This window comes from Lissotriton vulgaris, chromosome 2_2, assembly GCF_964263255.1.
Source record: "Lissotriton vulgaris chromosome 2_2, aLisVul1.2, whole genome shotgun sequence".
NCBI classification, from domain to species: Eukaryota; Metazoa; Chordata; class Amphibia; order Caudata; family Salamandridae; genus Lissotriton; species Lissotriton vulgaris.
In genome coordinates this window covers 101,663,170-101,684,885 of record NC_141688.1, presented here as the reverse complement: position 1 = coordinate 101,684,885, position 21,716 = coordinate 101,663,170, and positions in this window count along the sequence as shown.

The following is a 21,716-nucleotide window of genomic DNA, read 5'->3' as shown; positions in this document are numbered from 1 at the left end:
CAATCCCACCAGCCGCACTGAAAACCCGTTCAGAAGACACGCTTGCGAGTGGGCAAGACAAGTAGTTTAAAGCCTGGTTGGTGAGCTGTGGCCACAATTCTTTTTTCCCATGCCAATACGCCAATGGGTCAGAATTAACATAGACCTCTGTTGAGTCATTCAGATAGTCCTTCACCATCGACTCAAGGTCCTCATCCAATGTTCCTCCACTTTGCTTAGCTCTTGCTGTGCCTCTGACCTTTTGAGAACCAAACCCACGCAGAGCTAGCCAATCCTCTTCAGCCTCCAATGTTTCTGTTGTCTTTCGTGCAGATGATCCGGTTGCCGGTGTCTTTAACGGCTGAGAGGTCACTTGTGCCACAGCCACAGGTGCAGAAGTGGATTGTTTTGACTGGGGATGGCCTGCTGATGTACTGCCATTTCCTTCAATTTCCAGCCGTTCTGTTTCAAACTTCTTGGCTGACAAGGCTAGCCAACGTTTGTACTTTGGAACATGTTCATCATCAAAAGGAAAGAATGCTTGGCCTGCCAGCGCCTTTTTGTAGCGTGGATCCAGAATAGTAGCACAAATGTAATGCTGTTCTGAGTGGATCTTTTTAAGACGTTCATCACCTTGTAGGAGCTCTAATAATTGCTCAGCCAGAAGCAAAGAGTCTTGGTTTTTATCTTTTCCAAACACAGAACACACCTCCTTCAGTTGGTCCTCCAGCATGTACAACAATGGGATAGCTTTTCCCAAATTAGAGTCCTCCTTGCTGACTGCACGCGTGAAGAACTCAAAAGGACGAAGCATGCGTGTCAGGCTTTCAACTATGTTCCATTGCGGCCCACCCATCCTCAGCTCCTCTGTACCCTCTTTAAGGAAATATTGATCGAGTTCCGTATACTGCTCATACAGACGCTCAAGCATGTAGAAGGTTGAGTTCCAACGTGTTACCACCTCCTGGATGAGTGCTTTCACTGGCATTTGACGTTGATATAGCAGGCTCCTCAGCTGCTTCCGGGCCTTAAAAGAATGGCTGAAATGCTTGCACATTTTTCGGCAGGTGTCCAATACACTGTACGCTGCACTGCCTTTATTACCCAAGAATTTTTGGACAACCAGGTTTATACAGTGCGCCAAACACGGCACTCTGAAATAGTAACCGTCCCTCATGGCCTTAACTATATTGGCGCCATTGTCCGTGGAAACATAACCAACCTTGCGTTTTAGTGGGGACAGCCAGTTAAGGACCTTTGTGTTAAAGACATCCAAAATGTTTTCTGCTGTGTGACGTTTCTCCAAACCAAACATGGCTAGTGTTGCATGTTTCCGAGCACCTTTAAAAACAATGTTCGTGTCAACACCTGCGTTTAGCTTTGATTTAGCCCCTGAAAAAGAGACCCAGTGTGCAGTGATGCACATGTAATCAGCGCCTGCGCCACTGGTCGACATGTCTGTTGTCAGATGTATAGTGTGAACAGCACTCTTCTGCAAAGCTGCCCCAATCACCTTCAGAACATCTTCATGTAGTGCTGGAACCGCAACTCGGGCAAAATAGAACCGGCTAGGAACCTTCCATTTAGGGCAGAGCGCTGTCACTAATTCTAGAAAACCAACCCCTTCTACAAAAGAAAAAGGGAGAAGGTCCAGAGCTAGCATTTTAGCCAGCTTAGTGTTATACAGACGGGTCATTGGGTGGTTGCGTTCATATTGCGCTTCTGTAAACAACATCTTTTTAATGTTGCCCTGGACCAAGGATTTACGGGATGATGATGATCTCTTCGACCCAGTTACGCTCGCTGATGAACTTTTCCGCATTGATGTCTCACTCTCTCCCACACTCTTAGTGTGGCTCCCATGGGGTGTGCTGCTGACAGGGGAACTGGGTGTAAGTGAAGTGTTTGAATCGCCTTCTTCCCCCTCGTCATCATCAGATGAAAAAACAACGTTTTCATTGCGTGCAATTCCGGCTTCCTTGATCGCGTGTAGGTGCGCAAACCATTGGACATCGTGCGTTCTCCTAAGATGACCTCTCTGGCCTCCGGTACCATAGTTGGAACCCAACTTACCACGACTAACTCGAAGCTTACAAATGCTACAAATGGCTACGTTTTCATTTTTTGGGCAAACACTAAAGAAGTCCCAAACTGGAGACTTGAAATGTCTTCGGGGGCCGGAGGAGGCGGCGATACTGGTGGTGGTGGTGGTCCTGCTGCTAATGTCAGATGAAGTGGAGGATGTAGATTGCCGAACTTCAGTACGTTTTGCACTTTCACCACCACGAATTGAGGTCGAGGACGAGGTGGGTACCTTCTTGCGAGGAAGAAATATGGAAGCGGTAGGTTTTGGTGTACTACTTAACTCCAAATCTAATGATTCCATTTCCATTGCCTCCTCGCCGACATCATCATCACGCTCATCAGCTTCTCGGGATAGGGTCAAAATGTCTCTTTGCTGCATGCCCGGTGGGGCTGCAGTGACCTTTGTGATGACTGGCTCGTCGTCATCGTGAGAGGCTTCATCACCAGCAGTATCTGTCACTTCTTGTTGAGCCTCATCACACTCCATAGGTTTGAGTTTTTGGACGACCTTCCTTTTACGCTTAGGTACCGGTGTCAGATCATGGTGTGCCTCACTGTCAGACCGCAGTTGTGGTTCCCAAGACAGATCACTTGCATCAGAACGAGGTGGGCTTGAAGAAGATGTAGACACCCCCCTTGATCTTTTCCTTGCTAGGGATGTGGAAGACAATGAATGATCATCAGGAGGAGTGGCTTCCAATGATACCTCGGGTTCATTGTCGATTTCCTGATGTGCCCCTACTTCGGGAGGAACAACTATTGTGGGCACTTGTGAACCTCCATGCACCTTTGCTTGCGCATCTCCTTTTGCTGCCTCTCCTTCCACATGTACTTGGGCGTGTACTTGCACATGGTGTTGTTGTTGCGGCTGTGGTTGTTCAACACTTGTCAGATGAGTTACAACAACCTGTGTTGATTCAGGGACATTGCTGCTACTTTCTTGCGATGAGCCAACATCACTGGTCGATGGTGATTGGAGAAGTACACTGACTGCCTCTGAAGCACTCAAGGGCTTTGACTTAAGTTGGCGTGGTGGTGGAGGCACTGAACCCAATGGAGCAGGGGTGCTGCTCCCAGCTTGGTCCCCAGCAGATCCTGCTGCTGCAGGCGTACTTTTTTTTTTTCTCCCAAAAAACGTGGCGGGTGGCACACCAGCCTCCTTGGTAACTTGCTTCTTCTGCTCCTTACTAGCAACTTTCTTGCTAGAGGAGCTACGGAGAACTTTCTTTGGGGCCATCTTCTTCAGAGCAGGTCAGACAGCAGGCCGCAGTTGCACGAATTGTAGAGTTGTCTGAGGCCAGACGTGACGTCGCGTGACGTTATGCTGCACACAGACACCGCTGCAGGACTTCTTCCTGGCACTGGTGGTTCTCTTGAGTCTTGTGCACCTAAAAAAAATGGAAGACAGAGGAACATCAGTTCAGTTATAGAGCACAAAAAAATCGAAAAACACTGCAAAATCAGCACAATCCCATTCCATCCATGGCCTCCATGATGTTTAAATTCAAGACAACCCACAGAAAGACTAGGCCCATGCAAGACTCACTACCCCTGGGCATAAATAAAGGTTGAAAAGTAGGCAAAATGGTTGGAGGCCTAACAACAAAGCCTGCATTCAAAATGGCCACTTGCCTCCTAGCACATGGCCAGGGCCTGCCTGTACCAGCACTCAAAATGGCCCCCACCCACATGTCCCTCCCCATGAACACCCCCAAAAATCGAAAAACACTGAAAAATCAGCACAATCCCATTCCATCCATGCCCTCCATGATGTTTAAATTCAAGACACCCCACAGAAAGACTAGGCCCATGCACCACTCACTACCCCTGGTCAAGGCCCCAACAACAGGTCAAAAATCGAAAAACACAGAAAAATCAGCACAATCCCATTCCATCCATGCCCTCCATGATGTTTAAGTTCAAGACAGCCCACAGAAAGACTAGGCCCATGCCAGACTCAAATACCCCTGGTGAAAAGGCCACAAGTACAGGCCCAAAAAACGAAAATCACTGAAAAATCTGCACAATCCCATTCCATCCATGGCCTCCATGATGTTTAAATTCAAGACAACCCACAGAAAGACTAGGCCCATGCAAGACTCACTACCCCTGGGCATAAATAAAGGTTGAAAAGTAGGCAAAATGGTTGGAGGCCTAACAACAAAGCCTGCATTCAAAATGGCCACTTGCCTGCCAGCACATGGCCAGTGCCTGTAGCTGCACTCAAAATGGCCACCAGCCACATGGCATGTCCCTCCCCATGAACACCCCCAAAAATCGAAAAACACTGCAAAATCAGCACAATCCCATTCCATCCATGGCCTCCATGATGTTTAAATTCAAGACAACCCACAGAAAGACTAGGCCCATGCAAGACTCACTACCCCTAGGCATAAATAAAGGTTGAAAAGTAGGCAAAATGGTTGGAGGCCTAACAACAAAGCCTGCATTCAAAATGGCCACTTGCCTGCCAGCACATGGCCAGTGCCTGTAGCTGCACTCAAAATGGCCACCAGCCACATGGCATGTCCCTCCCCATGAACACCCCCAAAAATCGAAAAACACTGCAAAATCAGCACAATCCCATTCCATCCATGGCCTCCATGATGTTTAAATTCAAGACAACCCACAGAAAGACTAGGCCCATGCAAGACTCACTACCCCTGGGCATAAATAAAGGTTGAAAAGTAGGCAAAATGGTTGGAGGCCTAACAACAAAGCCTGCATTCAAAATGGCCACTTGCCTTTTAGCACATGGCCAGGGCCTGCCTGTACCAGCACTCAAAATGGCCCCCACCCACATGGCCTGTCCCCATGAACACCCCCAAAAATCGAAAAACACTGCAAAATCAGCACAATCCCATTCCATCCATGCCCTCCATGATGTTTAAATTCAAGACACCCCACAGAAAGACTAGGCCCATGCAAGACTCACTACCCCTGGGCATAAATAAAGGTTGAAAAGTAGGCAAAATGGTTGGAGGCCTAACAACAAAGCCTGCATTCAAAATGGCCACTTGCCTGCCAGCACATGGCCAGTGCCTGTAGCTGCACTCAAAATGGCCACCAGCCACATGGCATGTCCCTCCCCATGAACACCCCCAAAAATCGAAAAACACTGCAAAATCAGCACAATCCCATTCCATCCATGGCCTCCATGATGTTTAAATTCAAGACAACCCACAGAAAGACTAGGCCCATGCAAGACTCACTACCCCTAGGCATAAATAAAGGTTGAAAAGTAGGCAAAATGGTTGGAGGCCTAACAACAAAGCCTGCATTCAAAATGGCCACTTGCCTGCCAGCACATGGCCAGTGCCTGTAGCTGCACTCAAAATGGCCACCAGCCACATGGCATGTCCCTCCCCATGAACACCCCCAAAAATCGAAAAACACTGCAAAATCAGCACAATCCCATTCCATCCATGGCCTCCATGATGTTTAAATTCAAGACAACCCACAGAAAGACTAGGCCCATGCAAGACTCACTACCCCTGGGCATAAATAAAGGTTGAAAAGTAGGCAAAATGGTTGGAGGCCTAACAACAAAGCCTGCATTCAAAATGGCCACTTGCCTCCTAGCACATGGCCAGGGCCTGCCTGTACCAGCACTCAAAATGGCCCCCACCCACATGGCCTGTCCCCATGAACACCCCCAAAAATCGAAAAACACTGCAAAATCAGCACAATCCCATTCCATCCATGCCCTCCATGATGTTTAAATTCAAGACACCCCACAGAAAGACTAGGCCCATGCACCACTCACTACCCCTGGTCAAGGCCCCAACAACAGGTCAAAAATCGAAAAACACAGAAAAATCAGCACAATCCCATTCCATCCATGCCCTCCATGATGTTTAAGTTCAAGACAGCCCACAGAAAGACTAGGCCCATGCACCACTCACTACCCCTGGTCAAGGCCCCAACAACAGGTCAAAAATCGAAAAACACAGAAAAATCAGCACAATCCCAATTCATCCATGGCCTCCATGATGTTTAAGTTCAAGACAACCCACAGAAAGACTCAGTCCACCCACCACTGGGTACCCCTGGGCAAAAGGCCCCAAAACAGCCCAAAAATCGAAAATTACAAAATTTTAATTGCAGCAACTGTAATGCCCCAAACAAACTTACTTGTAAAATTTCTAATCCAACAGTGATCCAAAGAAAGTCAAAAAGGCCTCAAATCCAAATATCCAGCAGCATCCACAAAAAGTAATCCTTCCAGCTCCAGATCGAAATGAAAAGTGACCAGGAGATGGACAAAGCACTGGGAGGAGCCTGCTGGACAGGAACAGGAAGTTGAATACTGTGGGGCACTTCCTTCCTCCCACCCCCTCCCCCCTCCCCAAAATGGACTCCTCGCTAAAAAAGTGCAGACAAATGTCAACCTAAGGAGTTATTCAGATAAAAATCATCATTTCAAGAAGGTTTATGCTGCTTGCTGGTGGATTTCTTGTGCAGAATTGCAAATTTTATATTTTTGCTTGTGCGAGATTGTTGCTGCTCGCCGCATCTCAAATCTCGCAATTGCGAAGTACCGCGAGACGTGATCTCGCCGTACTCGCGTTGACAAACTCTCGCTGTGCAAGTTGGCAAGCCGCGATGACGTAATCGCGCTCGCCAAATTCCCGCGGGATCACACAGCAAGATCCAAAATGGCGCAGCACTCGCAAAATATCGAGAAAAACAACTCGGCAAACGATGATAAACGCCGCGCGCCGCAAAAATTGTATCACCAACGCCGCGCGCCGCAAAAAAAATCCGCTGCGTGCGAATTTGCGGATTTTGCGGGAAATTCGCAAATCTCGTGGATTGCGAATTTCCCGAAAATCCGCAAAATCCGCGAGCGTAACGGATTTTCCGCCCATGCTTAATCTCTGGCCTCACACGAACAGAGCCACATTCCAGCATAGCTCTCTGCCACTTCCTTTGCGACCAATTAGTGCAATGACAGAGCAGGAGTCACTATCTGAGATTCCTAGATTAACACTCCGAGTTCTTCAACAAGATAAAAACTCAGCAAACCTGGAAATCCCCGCTTGCTGTGTTTTGATTAGTAATGGAACTCTAATGAGCAACTGATAGCTATCACTTCCTAGTGACATCTTTAATTGACGTCTTATGTCCAGCAAACTTGCGTCAAACCCGGCACCTGTCAGGTATAAATATTACCAACGTTGCCTTAAGCAAGAGCTCGTTGCTCGTTGCCTGTTGTTAGCTGTCTGCAAGACCCCGTGTTGGTGAAGCTAGCACCCTGTCGCTGCAGCCTGCTGTCCCCTTGGTGGTGAAGCTACTGATACCATTATCGCTGCTAAAGCGCGAACGATGGTGCAGTATGCTTAGGAGCTGAACAGCCGTCCCTCTGCGAAGAGCCCAGCAGATGCCAAGCTGCCCGCGGACGCTGTCCCCCCTCCTTCCTCGATGCGCTGAAGAGAGCCGCTGCCTTTCTCCTGCAGAGAAATCCAGCTCCAGCGTTTCCGGTCTGCCCTCGCGGGTGACTGGGATATCGAGTGCCCCCTGAAGGAAATACCAGACTTCCATCATTCTATTCAGAGGTATGGTGTTGACTAAAACCTTAGAAGAGAATTCTTGAAGCAAACCTTGGCAAAACCAACTTAACTTAAAGCTACTTACTTACTCCCCTTCCACGTGTTAGGCTTAGGTCAGGCACACTGGGGTAGGCGTAGTTAGAAGCACCAGTTGAGTATGTTAGCCTAAATGTATATATGACTGTATATATGTTTTATTACTTTTAAACCGTTGTATGGCTAAGAAACCATATCAATGCTTTTACAGTTCTATTTCGCAATCCTTATCTTACTGTACGTACTTTTTATAATAACAAGTCTTGCAATTGTGGCAATACATTTCTCTTGTACGAGAAGAAAGACTGTTCAATAAATGTTAACCCTTTATTGACAAACGCCCGTCTCTCTATTCTCTACATCTCGTGAAAGTAAACTGCACTAAACTGACTGAGTGAAATACATGTCTATTGTTTCACACGACCCTAGAGATTGACTCTTGATCTGAGGAGCAAAGTTGTCATGTTGCACGGTTGTTGGAAAGCTGAATTCCTTCTTGTCTGTGCCAGGGAAGCTGATCACTTCCCATGCAGAGAAGAAAGTTTCCAGTGACCTCTGAGCTAGTTGGTAACACACCCAATTAAGTTTAGCATAGTCAGTGGAGGCCTGGAATATCCGCAGTTCCACGTCGATACTACTGTTTATGTTATTCCAATGCGCAGGGCCTAGTGGGAAACTAGGAACTACACTACACCATGCCATCCATGCCCTCCATGATGTTTAAATTCAAGACACCCCACAGAAAGATTAGACCCAAGCACCACTCACTACCACTGGGCATAATGGTTGAAAGCTAGGCAAAATGGTTGCAGACCTAAGAACATTGCCTGCATTCAAAATGGCCCCCTGCCTCCCAGCACATGGCCAGGGCCTGCCTGTACCACCACTCAAAATGGCCCCCACCCACATGCCCTTTCCCCATGAACACCCCAAAAAATTGAAATACACAGAAAAATCAGCACAATCCCATGCCATCCATGCCCTCCATGATGTTTAAATTCAAGACACCCCACAGAAAGAATAGGCCCATGCACCACTCACTACCCCTGGTCAAAAGGCCCCGACAACAGCCCAAAAATCGAAAAACACAGAAAAATCAGCACAATCCCATGCCATCCATGCCCTCCATGATGTTTAAATTCAAGACACCCCACAGAAAGACTAGTCCCATGCACCACTCACTACTCCTGGTCAAAAGGCCACAACAACAGCCCAAAAAATCGAAAAGCACAGAAAAATCAGCACAATCCCATGCCATCCATGCCCTCCATGATGTTTAAATTCAAGACACCCCACAGAAAGACTAGGCCCATGCACCACTCACTACCCCTGGGCATAATGGTTGAAAGCTAGGCAAAATGGTTGCAGGTCTAAGAGCACTGCCTGCATTCAAAATGGCCCCCTGCCTCCCAGCACATGGCCGGGGCCTGCCTGTACCACCACTCAAAATGACCCCCACCCACATGGCCTGTCCCCATGAACATCCCAAAAAATCGAAAAACACAAAAAAATCAGCACAATCCCATGCCATCCATGCCCTCCATGATGTTTAAATTCAAGACACCCCACAGAAAGACTAGGCCCATGCACCACTCACTACCCCTGGTAAAAAGGCCACAACAACAGCCCAAAAAATCGAAAAACACAGAAAAATCAGCACAATCCCATGCCATCCATGCCCTCCATGATGTTTAAATTCAAGACACCCCACAGAAAGACTAGGCCCATGCACCACTCACTACCCCTGGGCATAATGGTTGAAAGCTAGGCAAAATGGTTGCAGGCCTAAGAACACTGCCTGCATTCAAAATGGCCCCCTGCCTCCCAGCACATGGCCAGGGCCTGCCTGTACCACCACTCAAAATGGCGCCCACCCACATGCCCTTTCCCCATGAACACCCCATGGGGACGTCGATACTTTGCTCAGTCCAATAACGGCTCACGCATTGTGTTGTCCCCAGCGGCTACCAATCCTGATGACAGCATTCGTTGAGACACCTGTACTACGATTAGGTGGTAACAGTGGAGCGAGTGACAAAAGCAACATCACCCAGGTACGGCCTTCTGTGAGCATTGCTGCTCCTGACTAGGATGACAGCAATCATTCTCACACCTGCCAAGTTACAGCGCTATCAAATTTGGTTGAACTGACACCTGATTTTGTAGACCAATTCTTTGAGAGCCTGTCTGATACGATGTTCTCACCCGTACAAAAATAATAACTTTAGAGAAGCTTTCCGACTCACAGCGTTCCCATGAACTCTGAATTCGGCCTTCAGTTTTGATCAACAAACACTGCAAAAAGCTTTGGAACTCTATTTTTCCCCCTTCAAGCAATAATTCTTTTGAATTGAACATTTTTTAATATTCACCCTTTTTTTGGCACAAACAATTCTTTGCTTAACGTAAAAACTATTCTTAGAGAACAGAAGCTTCAAACTTCTATTTCTAAACACATCTAGAGACATAACAAACTTACATCAGCCTCTAGCACATGTTATTGCAATGCATTTATATGTGATGATTTATCTCGCCCTTCTTCTGTCAGAGATACTTCATGTGTAATTCTTTTTGCATAATCGTTCATTGATTTCATATGCAATAATTTTTGAATGATTTCTATGCTTCAAAAAACGTACAGTACCTAAATTTCACGTATTACAATATACGCCTATTTCGAATGCATTTATGTATTTTGGGGTGGGCAATGTTACATATGCATCCTATTGCTCTAGTTTTAGTAATTTGATGGACATGAAAACGTGGAGTGGGTGTTGCGTGTTTATCTAGGTTCCTGATCGATATTGTGACCTTATGCCCCTATTCGGCTATAAATCCATTTATTATTGGCATAACCGTTCAAGTGCGATTTTCAGAAAGTCATCTCTGGCCTCACACGAACAGAGCCACATTCCAGCATAGCTCTCTGCCACTTCCTTTGCGACCAATTAGTGCAATGACAGAGCAGGAGTCACTATCTGAGATTCCTAGATTAACACTCCGAGTTCTTCAACAAGATAAAAACTCAGCAAACCTGGAAATCCCCGCTTGCTGTGTTTTGATTAGTAATGGAACTCTAATGAGCAACTGATAGCTATCACTTCCTAGTGACATCTTTAATTGACGTCTTATGTCCAGCAAACTTGCGTCAAACCCGGCACCTGTCAGGTATAAATATTACCAACGTTGCCTTAAGCAAGAGCTCGTTGCTCGTTGCCTGTTGTTAGCTGTCTGCAAGACCCCGTGTTGGTGAAGCTAGCACCCTGTCGCTGCAGCCTGCTGTCCCCTTGGTGGTGAAGCTACTGATACCATTATCGCTGCTAAAGCGCGAACGATGGTGCAGTATGCTTAGGAGCTGAACAGCCGTCCCTCTGCGAAGAGCCCAGCAGATGCCAAGCTGCCCGCGGACGCTGTCCCCCCTCCTTCCTCGACGCGCTGAAGAGAGCCGCTGCCTTTCTCCTGCAGAGAAATCCAGCTCCAGCGTTTCCGGTCTGCCCTCGCGGGTGACTGGGATATCGAGTGCCCCCTGAAGGAAATACCAGACTTCCATCATTCTATTCAGAGGTATGGTGTTGACTAAAACCTTAGAAGAGAATTCTTGAAGCAAACCTTGGCAAAACCAACTTAACTTAAAGCTACTTACTTACTCCCCTTCCACGTGTTAGGCTTAGGTCAGGCACACTGGGGTAGGCGTAGTTAGAAGCACCAGTTGAGTATGTTAGCCTAAATGTATATATGACTGTATATATGTTTTATTACTTTTAAACCATTGTATGGCTAAGAAACCATATCAATGCTTTTACAGTTCTATTTCGCAATCCTTATCTTACTGTACGTACTTTTTATAATAACAAGTCTTGCAATTGTGGCAATACATTTCTCTTGTACGAGAAGAAAGACTGTTCAATAAATGTTAACCCTTTATTGACAAACGCCCGTCTCTCTATTCTCTACATCTCGTGAAAGTAAACTGCACTAAACTGACTGAGTGAAATACATGTCTATTGTTTCACACGACCCTAGAGATTGACTCTTGATCTGAGGAGCAAAGTTGTCATGTTGCACGGTTGTTGGAAAGCTGAATTCCTTCTTGTCTGTGCCAGGGAAGCTGATCACTTCCCATGCAGAGAAGAAAGTTTCCAGTGACCTCTGAGCTAGTTGGTAACACACCCAATTAAGTTTAGCATAGTCAGTGGAGGCCTGGAATATCCGCAGTTCCACGTCGATACTACTGTTTATGTTATTCCAATGCGCAGGGCCTAGTGGGAAACTAGGAACTGCACTACACCATGCCATCCATGCCCTCCATGATGTTTAAATTCAAGACACCCCACAGAAAGACTAGACCCATGCACCACTCACTACCATTGGGCATAATGGTTGAAAGCTAGGCAAAATGGTTGCAGACCTAAGAACATTGCCTGCATTCAAAATGGCCCCCTGCCTCCCAGCACATGGCCAGGGCCTGCCTGTACCACCACTCAAAATGGCCCCCACCCACATGCCCTTTCCCCATGAACACCCCAAAAAATTGAAATACACAGAAAAATCAGCACAATCCCATGCCATCCATGCCCTCCATGATGTTTAAATTCAAGACACCCCACAGAAAGAATAGGCCCATGCACCACTCACTACCCCTGGTCAAAAGGCCCCGACAACAGCCCAAAAATCGAAAAACACAGAAAAATCAGCACAATCCCATGCCATCCATGCCCTCCACGATGTTTAAATTCAAGACACCCCACAGAAAGACTTGTCCCATGCACCACTCACTACTCCTGGTCAAAAGGCCACAACAACAGCCCAAAAAATCGAAAAGCACAGAAAAATCAGCACAATCCCATGCCATCCATGCCCTTCATGATGTTTAAATTCAAGACACCCCACAGAAAGACTAGGCCCATGCACCACTCACTACCCCTGGGCATAATGGTTGAAAGCTAGGCAAAATGGTTGCAGGCCTAAGAGCACTGCCTGCATTCAAAATGGCCCCCTGCCTCCCAGCACATGGCCGGGGCCTGCCTGTACCACCACTCAAAATGACCCCCACCCACATGGCCTGTCCCCATGAACACCCCAAAAAATCGAAAAACACAAAAAAATCAGCACAATCCCATGCCATCCATGCCCTCCATGATGTTTAAATTCAAGACACCCCACAGAAAGACTAGGCCCATGCACCACTCACTACCCCTGGTAAAAAGGCCACAACAACAGCCCAAAAAATCGAAAAACACAGAAAAATCAGCACAATCCCATGCCATCCATGCCCTCCATGATGTTTAAATTCAAGACACCCCACAGAAAGACTAGGCCCATGCACCACTCACTACCCCTGGGCATAATGGTTGAAAGCTAGGCAAAATGGTTGCAGGCCTAAGAACACTGCCTGCATTCAAAATGGCCCCCTGCCTCCCAGCACATGGCCAGGGCCTGCCTGTACCACCACTCAAAATGGCCCCCACCCACATGCCCTTTCCCCATGAACACCCGAAAAAATCGAAATACACAGAAAAATCAGCACAATCCCATGCCATCCATGCCCTCCATGATGTTTAAATTCAAGACACCCCACAGAAAGAATAGGCCCATGCACCACTCACTACCCCTGGTCAAAAGGCCCCAACAACAGCCCAAAAATCGAAAAACACAGAAAAATCAGCACAATCCCATGCCATCCATGCCCTCCATGATGTTTAAATTCAAGACACCCCACAGAAAGACTAGTCCCATGCACCACTCACTACTCCTGGTCAAAAGGCCACAACAACAGCCCAAAAAATCGAAAAGCACAGAAAAATCAGCACAATCCCATGCCATCCATGCCCTCCATGATGTTTAAATTCAAGACACCCCACAGAAAGACTAGGCCCATGCACCACTCACTACCCCTGGGCATAATGGTTGAAAGCTAGGCAAAATGGTTGCAGGCCTAAGAACACTGCCTGCATTCAAAATGGCCCCCTGCCTCCCAGCACATGGCCAGGGCCTGCCTGTACCACCACTCAAAATGCCCCCCACCCACATGGCCTGTCCCCATGAACACCCCCAAAAAAACGAAAAACACAGAAAAATCAGCACAATCCCATGCCATCCACGCCCTCCATGATGTTTAAATTCAAGACATCCCACAGAAAGACTAGGCCCATGCACCACTCACTGCCCCTGGTCAAAAGGCCTCAACAACAGCCCAAAAATCGAAAAACACAGAAAAATCAGCACAATCCCATGCCATCCATGCCCTCCATGATGTTTAAATTCAAGACACCCCACAGAAAGACTAGGCCCATGCACCACTCACTACCCCTGGGCATAATGGTTGAAAGCTAGGCAAAATGGTTGCAGACCTAGGAACACTGCCTGCATTCAAAATGGCCCCCTGCCTCCCAGCACATGGCCAGGGCCTGCCTGTAACAGCACTCAAAATGGCCCCCACCCTCATGGCCTGTCCCCATGTACACCCCAAAAAAATCGAAAAACACAGAAAAATCAGCACAATCCCATGCCTTCCATGCCCTCCATGATGTTTAAATTCTAGACACCCCACAGAAAGACTAGGCCCATGCACCACTCACTACCCCTGGTCAAAAGGCCACAACAACAACCCAAAAATCGAAAAACACAGAAAAATCAGCACAATCCCATGCCATCCATGCCCTCCATGATGTTTAAATTCAAGACACCCCACAGAAAGACTAGGCCCATGCACCACTCACTACCCCTGGTCAAAAGACCACAACAACAGCCCAAAAAATCGAAAAACACAGAAAAATCAGCACAATCCCATGCCATCCATGCCCTCCATGATGTTTAAATTCAAGACACCCCACAGAAAGACTAGGCCCATGCACCACTCACTACCCCTGGGCATAATGGTTGAAAGCTAGGCAAAATGGTTGCAGACCTAGGAACACTGCCTGCATTCAAAATGGCCCCCTGCCTCCCAGCACATGGCCAGGGCCAGCCTGTACCAGCACTCAAAATGGCCCCCACCCACATGGCCTGTCCCCATGTACACCCCATAAAATCGAAAAACACAGAAAAATCTGCACAATCCCATGCCTTCCATGCCCTCCATGATGTTTAAATTCAAGACACCCCACAGAAAGACTAGGCCCATGTGCCACTCACTACCCCTGGTCAAAAGACCACAACAACAGCCCAAAAATCGAAAAACACAGAAAAATCAGCACAATCCCATGCCATCCATGCCCTCCATGATGTTTAAATTCAAGACACCCCACAGAAAGACTAGGCCCATGCACCACTCACTAGTCCCCTGGTCAAAAGGCCCCAACAACAGCCCAAAAATCGAAAATTCCAAAATTGTAGTTGCAGAAACTGTAATGCCCCAAACAAACCTACTTGTGAAATTTCTAATCCAAAAGTGATCCAAAGAAAGTCAAAAAGGCCTCAAATCCAAATATCCAGCAGCATCCACAAAAAGTAATCCTTCCAGGTCAAGAATCCGAATGAAAGTGACCAGCACATGAAGAAAGCACTGGGAGGAGCCTGCTGGACAGGAACAGAAAGTTGGAGACTGTGGGGCACTTCCTTCCTCCCCCCCCACCCCCAAAAATGGACTCCTTGCAAAAAAAGTGCAGGCAAATGTCAACCTGAGGAGTTATTCTGATAAAAATCATCATTTTCAGAAGGTTTATGCTGCTTGCTGGTGGATTTCTTGTGCAGAATTTCAAATTTTGTAATTTCGCACGTGCGAGTTTGTTGCTGCTCGCCGCATCTACGTGTTCGCAATTGCGAACGCTCGCCATGCGTGCTGTGCAAGGTGGCAAGCCGCGATTACGTAATCGCGATCGCTAAACTCCCGCGGGATCCCGCAGCAAGATCCAAAATGGCGCAGCACTCGCAAAATATCGAGAAAAACAACTCGGCAAACGCTGAATGATAGTTAGTGAACGCCGCACGCCGCAATATTGTATCACCAAGAAAAAAAATCCGCTGCGTGCGAATTTGCGGATTTTCCGCCCATGTGATTGGTTAACGAGCTATGGTTAACTCGCTTCTGGGCGCTTCAGTTTTCAAATGAATTGTGCCAGGGTGGGTCGGTACACTGCATTGCCCTTCATATCATAGTGGAGGTCCACGAGCTTGCCTCGGAAGAAATACCTGATGCTTCAGTGTGTTTACTGTGATTGATGCGATCACTGGCAGTTGAGGGTGGACTCCTTTTGAAGATGGATTCTCCTTGAACTTTTCATGTTCTCAGTGAAGTAAACTGAGTCACCACCGTCTACTTTCAGCTGCTGCCTCTCATAGATGCCTGGCCTAGGCCAGTGCTTAACAAATAATAAACAAGCAATAATTTATAATCCATGGATTTAAATGCAGAACGTTTCTGCTTCTTTTCAGTAGCATCGTCACGGCAATCACGTTTGTAACGTGTTCTTCTCAAACTCATCCAGTTACATCATTGGTAAATCGTCTACTTTGAATCTTGAATAAAAAGCTGCTTTTCCACACACAGGCCTGCAGACGTAAACGAAACAAAGGCATGGATACCATCCAAAAGTCTGTGAAACTTTCTCTGCTTTTAATAGCGCTAGAATTTGTGAGGCCCCTGAGGCATTTGCTGAGCACGTGCTGGTACGGTGCGCCGTACAGTATTACCACGCTCTAATAAATCCGAAAAGTGAACCAGCAGTTTTTATTTATTTTCTTGTGCTCTCATTATATTCACTATGCCAGTACTGCGCATTTAATCAAAACTGAAAGTAATTGAGTTAAGCTTCCTCAATTACAAAGACCACTCTTTCAGTCCAATTTATCAAACATTATTCAGTTTATTTAAATTTTTCTTTCTTTCTTTTTTAGTAGAATTGCAAAGGTTTTTAAAAAAAAATAGGAAACAAAACAATATTGAAGTAGCTCCTACTAAGTCTAGTATATTTCACAATTTATATACAGTGAAACCAGGTTATTAATGGTAGGGGCGATGTTGGAAAGAGGATTGTGAGAGAAAAATAGTTTTGGAGGAACACACTACATTGAATAGACTACAGACAGTGCACTTAATTGAAACACATAAATACGAGACCAAACAATTCAAGGGATGGTGCGAGGGGGGAGGGAAAGGTAAAAAGGATGTGTGTACGCCCAGCGCTAGTCCTATTTATGGGAGCAGGTGCTACCACCTCCACTGAATGGAACAGAAGAAACACAAGGTTTTGCTTCAAACAAAACAACAGACCATCAACAATTTGAACATTTAAACTATAGTAGCATGAGATTGGTCTAGATTAATGGGCAAATGGAGGTCGACGTGTTTCGAATCCCTTTGAGTGGTGGGATTCTCATCAGGACCATGTGGACAAAATCTGGAAAAATTAATTCAAAACATTCTGTCAGTCACACGGCTGAGCAACTCGCGACTTAACATTCAGTCCCTCACACACTCAGCTCATACCTGGACTTCTGTGAATACTCATTGGTCCCTGAAGGGCAGAAGTTGATTTACTAAAATATGAAAATTTGGAGAAGGGGTTCGTGAATTTTTACAATTGAATGGGATCTTTCATGATGAGAGCACAAACGTTCAGGGAGAAAGTTACAGTACTCACTTGGACGTGTGGGAGAATGAATCTCTTCTGGTCTCTATAGTCGTCAGACTATTGTGTCTTTTTTTGGAATGAATACAATTCGTCCGCTTTTGATGTTTTCTGAAAAAGATCAACAAAGTTGGGGGTGTTCAATACTTTGTTTGGTGGATGGAAACTCAAACCACTAAAAATCATGGATGCCGGGATATTCTATACCGGATATTCGTTTGTTTGAAGAATAAAGGATGTCACATATATATGTGGAAAAATCTGCGTTGGGCTCAGCTAATGCGTGTAGGTTAAAAAGCAAGTGTTCGATGGATGCTCGCATTTTTCACATTGTTGTTGGATGGCATTGAGGTTGTTGTATGCTTAAAAAGCGTGCTTAATCACAACAATCGATGGTGCCCCGGGATGTAGGTTCGGTTGAAAAGCAAGCGTTCAATGGATGTTCGCATTTTTCACATTGTTGTTGGATGGCATTGAGGTTGTTGTATGCTTAAAAAAGCGTGCTTATTCGCAACAATCGATGGTACCCCGGAACGGGGTGGGACATGCTTGTGAAAAACTGACTTTTTGCATTGTTGGTAAAGAGGTTGTTTTTTGCTCTTTAGACGTGCTTAATCACAACATTGCATAGAGCCCCATAACGGGGTGAGACATGCTTATGGAATAAATGAACTGTTAGACAACTGCATATTTGTAGAAGTTTGAAAACTTGGATCGCGGCTAACTTGCATCTTAGAACTTGTCATAAGGTGCAGCATATAGCTTAGGTGGACGTCTCGATGGTTAAACAGTCCCTGCGCTTGGTTGTTAAGTCTTACCTTCGGGTCAAAACCGGGAGTCCTCCAAGGGCATCTCTTTCCTCGATCGGAACGCCGTACACTGATTCCGGTTCAGCAGGTTGAAATGGAGATCAATTCCTGGTCAACGGCATGCTGGGAGTTGTAGTCGGACGTTGATTTTCTATGTAATGTGGTGTTTCGGAGTACAGTTGAAGTTTATTCTTGGTTCCATAAATAGTTTTTACCGGCGTTTGAATTAAAATCCTTAACACACTAATAGTTCGCAGCAGAATGGAGTTTTTTTATGAGGGCTGTCAATTTTAAACTGCCAGAGTTCTGGATGGACCAGTAGACTAAATGATAGAACGGTGTAGTTTAAACAGACCAGTGGATGTCATTGCATAAGGAGTTCTAATTTGAATTTTGTGTGTTCTCTCAAAGTGGACCATTCAGGTGAAACCCTATCTCTTGTTATGTTTTCATAGGTTATATAATTCAGACATTTTGTTTAAACCTCGGGTAGCAGTAATAAATTTCAAAATGAGCATTGCTTCTCGCTGTCTTAATTTGGCCTCTAGGTCTCCGCCTCTCAGATCAGTTTCCGCTTTTGACATTACTGTCCATTTGAAGTCTAAATCCCCATGGGCTTCGTCAATCCAGTGTTGTACTAGAGGGGCGGTGACCACTTTTCTCTTTAGCCTGGATTTGTGTTGTGATATTCTTTGCCTAGCTTCCTGATTGGTTTTCCCTATATACAGTTTATTGCATGGGCAAAGAATTGCATAGACCAGGTTGCGCGATTTACAATTTGTGAAGATGTCATGTTTCCACGATATTCCTTCATGTTGGAACACATTGCCTTCAATTGTGGAGTTACAGCACAAGCATGTTCCACATTTCTTATGTCCTGTGATTGGAGGGAGGTTCACATAATCACGAAATGTAGGAACTTTTGTTTTCGGTACGGCTGCTCGCACTATTTGATTCGCAATGCTCTTGTCTTTTTTAAAAGCGAAGAGTGGTGTGGCCATAAACTGGGCATCTATGTCTTTTATCAAATGCCAGTTCTGGTGAATAACTTTTTAAAAAAAATTAGATGATGGGCAGAAGGTTGATACGCACACTGTGCGTTTCAGATCTTTCTTCTCTTTCTTTAGTTCTTCATGTGGTGTCCACCACGCTCGTTTTATGGCTTGTTTTAATAGTTTAGATGGGTACCCACGGTCCAATAATCTCTCCTTTAAGGCACTGGCATGATGCATGTACTCATCCTTGAAGGTACAATTTCTTCGTTTTCGAAGGAACTGGCCAATGGGTAGATTTTATTTTAAACTTCTTGGGTGATTGCTCGAATAGTGTAGAGCTTTGTTGCGGTCTTTTTTTTTCTTGAAGAGTGTCGTTACTAATTGGCCATTGGTACAGTAAACTTCCACATCTAAAAAAGAGAGTCTAGTATGTGATGATTGAATACTGAATTTTATGTCTCTTGTTCGGTTGTTCAGCCATTCATGAAATTCAGAGAGTTGTTCAGTTGTAAAGAAGATATCGTCGATAAAACGAACCCAGCCTCCAATCCATTGTTGGAATGGGTTTTTGTTATGGACATATGTGTCCTCATATTGGCTCATAAACAAGATAGCAAGTTCCGGAGCAAAAGGTCAGCCCATGGCTACTCCTTTTATCTGAAAGAAGAAGTCGTCTTGGAACTTAAAGTAATTTTTCATCAAAGCCATCTTTGCTAGATCGAGGATGAATTCAGTTGGTATTTTAAATGGACGATCTCTCTTGTCCAAAAAGATTTCTAAAACCTCTAGTGCCTGGTCTTGGGGGATTTGTGTATACAGTGAGACAATGTCCATGCTCACTAGAAGATCTTTTTCTTCTGTGAATGTTAAATCCTGTAACTTATTCAGAAAATCCATTGTGTCCCTGAGAAAGGATTTGACTGTCTCGGTAAAAGGTTTTAGAAAAAAATCAATAAACTTTGAGACTGGCTCGAATAGAGAATCACACCCAGAAATAATTGGGCGTTCTGGAGGCGATCTTTCGTTCTTATGTACTTTTGAAAGTACATAGAATAGTGGTGTTCGCGGGTGTTTGTTCACCAGATAGTTAAATTCCTGTTTTCCGAGGAAGCCTTGTTCCATCTTTGAATGGCCTTAAACAAGGCTGTTCATTGGCTCCCCTTTTGTTCTCCTTATACACGGCTGACCTACCCGCCGCCTTGTCTGCCAGTGAGGGTATTGCCCCGGTGGTGGGGGGGACCCCAATATCCTGCCTGATGTATGCCGATGATGTCCTTATCCTCGACTTGACCCCCAAAGGTCTTGCAAATCGGCTACATGCTCTTCACGCTTTTGCTGTAGACCATTGTATGAAGATTAACACTACCAAAAGTAAAGTGATGTGCATAGCCGGTAAGAAGAAGTGCCGCTCTGTAAATTATGGTTGGGCTATTGGGGGCCAAAGATTGGAGGTCGTAAATTCCTATACATTTCTGGGAAAAATAATCACGGCTAGCTTGAGTGAGAGGCTCCATATAGAGCATTGCTCACGCAAGGCTCTTGCCCATGGCAATGGTTTAAACTCTCTATACCAGGCAACGGGAAAAAGGCACTTTTCAAGTCTACTGGAAGTTTTTAGATCAAAAATTCCCGCAACAATTTTGTATGGTATCGAACTCATAGAGGTGAAAAACTGGGACTTTTGCCACAAGATTGAGGGGAAACTCTTAAGATCCCTATCTTCCCTAAATACTGCATGTTCTCTGGCCGCTTGCAGGCTTGACTTTGGACTCAGGAGCAGCTGGGTACAGGGACTATGTGCCATAATAAGATGGGTAGCCTGTTTGGCTAGAGCGGGAGTAGGGACTATGCGAGCTCTCCTCAGAAGTGAACTATTGGGTAATTTTAAAGAGTTTTCTAAACTTGTAAGTAACTTTAGAAGGGCTGTAACCCTTCTTAAGTTAGATGAAAGCGTTCTGTTTTCTTATTCTCCCTTACAGTTAAAACTCGTTTTAAAGGAGGCCTCGTGGGATCTTTGTTTTCATTCTGATAAAAAGTTAGTTTGTGAAAAAAGGAACGTGGAACCTCTCCTTAATTCCTATGTGTTGAAGCGGCCTCAACCCTATGTCATATGGAACCTACCGCATGGTATGCGTAGATTTTGGTTTCTGTTACGTTATGATTTAATTCCACTAAATCTACTGTTATCCAAATGGTATGGCTCCTCTGCTTTGTGCAATTTATGTAAATTGAGCACCCAGGACTGTATGCACGTTTTACTGATTTGCCCCATGCTCCGTAAATTGCGCAATCGATGGTTAAAAGTTATTTGTCTCCGCCTTGGCATTGTCACTTTAAATGGCTTTCTCCATGCACTTTATTGCCCTCCTAACGAAATGTTCTGTTTCCATATTTTTAACTTTTTCAAAGGTTTTTTAGCTATTTATTAATATGTACCTGGAGATTGTTTTGTCTGTCCGACCTTTTGTAGATTATTTTCCGCGTGTCTATTTTGGATTCAATCGTGTTCCTCAAATGTCTTGATTTTCTCTGTATTTGTCCTGTTGTTTTACATTGTATATTTTATGTGGCCCTCTTTTGAGAGCCAAAACATAATAAATAAATTGAATTGAGGAAGCCTTGTTCAAAACCACTATTTAAGATTTTACCTAATTCATTTTGGTGTTCCATAGTTGGATCCACTTTGATTTT